General features: G+C 36.8%; 1 protein-coding gene across 3 annotated transcripts in view; it reads left to right on the forward strand.

Annotated features, from left to right (window-relative positions):
* Drgx (Dorsal root ganglia homeobox) overlaps positions 1-1,467 on the forward strand; it is a 54,379-nt gene extending 52,912 nt beyond the window's left edge. For all 3 annotated transcript variants that reach the window (XM_035864851.2, XM_035864852.2, XM_085657876.1), the window contains one exon: positions 1-1,467. This exon is cut by the window's left edge and continues 723 nt beyond it. The gene's annotated coding sequence lies outside the window, so the exon portion shown is untranslated.
* Positions 1,468-5,421: the final 3,954 nt, after the last annotated feature.

The following is a 5,421-nucleotide window of genomic DNA, read 5'->3' on the forward strand; positions in this document are numbered from 1 at the left end:
GAGATACTTTTTAAAATCACGCTCGAGATTTATTATATTATATAAAATAGCATCGATTTGTATTTATCCTCGTCCCTCGTGAATCAGCCCCCCCATCCATCCACCACCCTTATTTTATCTTCTATTAGCGTATTATTTTCGTTCCTTTTTCTCGTTAATTACAAACGTAGATGATGCATTGTTAAAAGTTATTATAGATTAGCTGCGAAATGAACGACGAGAAACCCCCCCCAACGATTTTGTGATTTCGCGTCGTTCTGTAATTACGTACTGTTGTAAACATAGATTTTTCTTTTCTTTTTCTTTTCTTTTTTTTTTTGTTTTCTTAAATAAATAGAACTACTTGTTTTGCGTTGTTCTCACGGGAGGGAAATTATAATATACGATTTTCAATTCGAGCACGACAATTCAATATTTTTGCGATTATACGCCATTGTACTTTAAATAATTTCTGACGATAGCGGATTAACGGTAAGACGCGTAAGATTATGCCAGTTAAAGATTGAACATTTTTCTCCACAAATTGTCCGTTTAAATGATCGGATCAGAGTACTCGAGTCCTCTCAAAAAAATTTGCATCCTTTTTCATTCTTCTTTTCTTATTTATTATATATATATATTCAGAAACATGATCATGATTCCTATTTACTCGTGTCACCGTCCGCAACAAACAACAATGATACGTATATGAAGATAAATTAAAAGAAAATATCGTCTGATGAAACGATGAAATATCGTTTCGAGTTGTTTATTTTTTTTTTTTTTTTAAGACATCGCAAAACCCATTAATGATTGTAACGTTAATAGGTATGAGAAAGTAATTCATCGATGCGACATTACTATACCTAATTGTTATACCTAATTGTCACTTTAGCGCAATCTAATTTTTACGTAGTAACGTAATAAATAATAATAATAATAATAATAATAATAATAATACTAATAATAATAATAATAATAATAATAATAAAACACCTAACTTAATCGTTTCAACATAGTATTTCGAAATGATCATTTTTGTATAGAAAATTTTATGAATATAAGAAAGAGAATAAACGAATGGGAATGATGTAAAATGTGATTCAATAAGCGTGAGATAAGAGAAAATTTTCGCATCGCAATCGTTATCATTATGTTTTTTCTTTAACAATAAGTCCCAATTATAATCGTCAAATCGTTAAGGATCGACACGCCCATAATGTACTTTATTAATTTCGTATCATTATGAAGTCGCACGATAATACTCGAGTACTCGAAAGATTCGAAGAATTTCCTCTGGTCGAGAGAAAAAAAAAAGAAAAGAAAAATAATAAAAACCTAAATAAATAAATGAATAAATGAAGAAGGAAAGAAAGAAAAAGAAAAATAAAAATAAAGAATCAAAACCAAACGGATCGAAGTTATAATTGATTTGATTCGATTCGTACGATTACTCGTATCATGCCTTAAGTGAGAGAAAGAGAGAGAGAGAGAGAGAGAGAGAGAGAGAAAAGAGAGAGAAAGAGAAAGAGAGAGAGAGAGAGAGAAAGAGAAAGAGAGAGAAGCGTTGATCGTCGACGAATGATATAAACAAATAAAAAAAGCAAAAAACAAAAGAAGAAAAAGAAAAGAAAAAAGAGAAAAAAAATTAAAACGAAAAAGAAAGAGGAATACATTTCTCTCTCTCTCTCTCTCTCTCTCTCTCTTTCTCTCTCTCTCTCTCTCTCTCTCTCTGAGCCGTTATTCTGAAATTCGTGAGTACAGCGTAGAAACAAAAAAAAAAAAAAAAGAAAAAAAAAAGAAAAAAAAGGAAAACTTAGTTAAAAACCCATAGAGACGTGTATATTACCTTCTGATTAAGTGTCAGTGCTAATTAAAGATAGTCTAAAGAAAAACTATGTTACGAGCTAGCGATTATTATGTAGTGTATGAACCTGTGGTAGTGAGATATTCGAATAAACTTGTTCTCTCGTGATAAATTGAAAGTTTATGTCTTCTATCTGTCATTTCTCGTTGTGTATTTATCTCTGAAAGCTCATACCTACATACATACATATATACATACATATATACATATATATATATATATATATATATATACATATATATATAGGTACGATTCGGTGTACGTATGTACGTATGTATGTACATACATACACCATTCCAACTCCACGTTCTATTATTAGTTCGAAACATTTCCGTATAACGAAGTCGCTTGGTTATACAATTTCAAAAGACAAATTATTATTCCATTCAACGTGACACAAATGGATGGATATCGAGTTCATCAGATTTCCAATATCATCGCGTTATATTACTTTTCTAAGAGAACTTTAACAAGCCATTCATTATCATTTTATAAAAATTTTATATATATATATATATACACACATTTTATATATATATATATATGTATATGTATATACATACATACATACGTAAATATAAATGCTGGGCCGTTTAGAAATCGTTGGGTTAAATTAATGTTCAAACGATTTTTCTTTAGTCAGTAGTAATGCTTAACTTTTGTCAGACGTTCTTCGCCGAAACGATGAAACACTCGTACACGTTCGTATAAACGTAAAATCTTTTGCGCATCGTTGAACAACATGAAAATGCGGAGAAGTTATTGCTTTGTAGAGGAGGAGGTGAGGAGCATGGAGGAAAAAAGAAAAGAGGAAAAATGAGAAAGAAGTGGACGAGGAGGAGAAGAAGGAAGAGGGGGAGGAGGAGGAAGAGGAGGAGAAGGATAAGTGGGAGAAACGGTGATGGGAAAGAGGAAGGTAGAGGAGTGAGAGACGAAGACGGAAAGAAGAAAGAACAGCAGAAGGGGTTGTTGGCAATCAATGCTTCTCATAAGGAAAGCTCGCCCTCTCTTATGGGATCAACCCTCTTGGAGAGTACGCGGAGGGGTTGTACAGAGGGAGAAAGGAAACGACGAAGCTGGAATAGAGAAAGGAAGAAAGAGAGGGAGCGTGGGAGAGAGGGAGAGGAACAGACGAGGGGTTGTCCTCGGCTCGACCAACCAGAGACAAGACGCCATTGATCGGCACGTGGCTCCGGGTTGGTTCAACGAATTCCACGAGGTTGGTGGAGAGGGTAGTAGATTTCTGGCTCGGAGGTGCGCCATCGTGATAGTAGCTGGTAGGAAGTGGTGGTGGTGAAGAAGGTGGTGGTACTCGTTGCTGATGATGGTGGTGGTGGTAGTGATGGTAGTGATGGTAGTGGTGGAGAGTGGAAAGGTGGGAGGGTGGGTGGGAGGGAGGGGGAGACATAGACCCGTTCTGCACACTCCGTTACACTTACTGGTAAACCGTATTAATCAACGACATCATGGTTTATCCCCATTCTTCCCCACCACTAGCACCACCACCATCACCACCACTACCACCACCAATACTACTACCCACTATCAACATACGACGACTATCATTATAGTAGTGTGTTGTATGTCGAGAGATGCGCGCGGGCAGACGCGCGCGTTCGAGCTTAAGCTCGTTCTCGCGCTCGCGTTCGCGGCTCGTCTGCTTCCATCTCCACGAATCTCCCCTCGCCCATCGTCGTCGTTGTCGTCGTCGTCGCCGCCGTCGTTATCGTCGTCGTAGCTAGTCTACAGCAAGACGCGTAGTCCTACCTAACCTCGTACCACTTTCTGCAACACCGTGTATAACGTTTGGATGATGAGGGATGCGGAAATGTACGGAAGTGCGAGGAGTAGGTGGGGAGGAAGAGAAAGGGATGATGTTGAAAAATAAAAGATAAAGACGTAGAGTCTAAGGTGGTGGAAAAGCTAGGCGCCAAGTTACTTCGGGCGAAGCGATCGACGCTTAACGATGTCTCTCGATACTCCTTACGTGGCTACCCCTAGGATTCAACGAGCCATTACCGCCCTTCTTCTTTCTTTTTCTTCTTCTTTTTCTTCTTCTTCTTTTTTTTTTCTTGCTTTAACCACCAAGAGAAAAATCCGGATGTCGATTTGTACATCTCTAACCTTTTCTACTTTAAGATCCTTACGATCTCTCTTAAACGTACTACGACTTTGTGTGTGTCGTTCAAGAAAATCTTTATATCTCTTAGAAAGAAAGAAAAAAGAGATAGATAGATAGAGAGAGAGAGAGAAAGAGAGAGAGAGAGTGAGGGAGAGAGAGAAATCATTAGTTTATTTTTAAATACATATGTTAAATAATAAGAAGTAATACGCGAGATAAATCTGATACTTCTTTTTCTTATCTTTTTTTTTCATTCGTTTTTTATTTTTTATTATTTTTTCCTTTTCTTTCTTTTTACATTTTCTTTTTCTGCAAAAAAAAAAAAAAAAAGAAAAAGGAAAAAAAAGTATATTAAAAGTAAAGATATTTCATAATAAGACAAACATTTGTTTCTCATTTAATCCCGGTCCTCTCCGTATGCAATTACACGATTGTGAATCAAGAGTGAATATGAAATAGAGGGAGCTTTCACGATATCGCGAGATTCAACGGCAAGGAAGCGTAAAAGGTGGAAACCTTCTTGATGCCGGTAGACAGTGATTAATACCGCAACGTCGTCTGGCGTCTTCCGCTTCTCTTTTCCGCCCACTGCTGCCGCATGCGTCGGGACGTTCCAAAAGAGAGATAGAGAGAAAGAGAGAGATAGAGATAGAGATAGAGAGAAAGGAAGAGAGAGAGAGAGAGAGAGAGAGAGAGTTTTCAGCTTGGCTCTCGTTCACTCCCCCAAGCGCCCTTCGTGGTAAAAGGTTTTACGAAATTCATTGTCAGGCAATTTGCATGTCAAAGCCAAACGGGAACACGCCCCGTGACTTATAACCAACACAAAGAGAGAGTCCGTCTCTATCGCTTCTTCGTTGCACCTTAGCGTCGACCGCGAATCTCCCTATTTATCTCTCTCTCTCTCTCTCTCTCTCTCTCTTTCTCTCTATCGTCTTCGTTTCTGACATGATGGAATTATAGCAAAAATGAGGCCATTTTGCGGTCAAACCGTGAACAGTCCTCGAAAAAAGAATTATCGTGAAAGGTAAGTAGGTACATACGTTGTTGCAATGAGTGCAATAATGATTCTTAAGGTATGGAATGAATTGAAAACCAAAAAAAAACAAGAAAATAAATAATAATAAAAAGTAGTAGAAGAAGAAGAAGAAGAAAGAAGAAGAAAAAAAAAATATTTCCTCCAGTTTTCTTTCCTTTTAATATGCTCGTAAATCTGCGTTAGGAGTTGTCGTTAATGTATATAAAAAAAAAGCTTTTAGATTATCGAAGATAAAAGCATTTATGAAAAAGGATTCGAAAGAGTATCGATAAAAATGATACCGTGTTAAGGATCGAAATATCAGAGAGAAAGAATAAGATAAAGAGATAGAGAGAGAGAGAGAGAGAGAGAGAGAGAGAGAGAGAGAGAGAGAGAGAGATAGAGATAGAAATAGAAATAGAGATAGAGGTAAAGATA

The sequence above is a fragment of the Vespa mandarinia genome, chromosome 6 (genome assembly GCF_050613455.1).
Source record: "Vespa mandarinia isolate Hongniang chromosome 6, ASM5061345v1, whole genome shotgun sequence".
Lineage (NCBI taxonomy): Eukaryota > Metazoa > Arthropoda > Insecta > Hymenoptera > Vespidae > Vespa > Vespa mandarinia.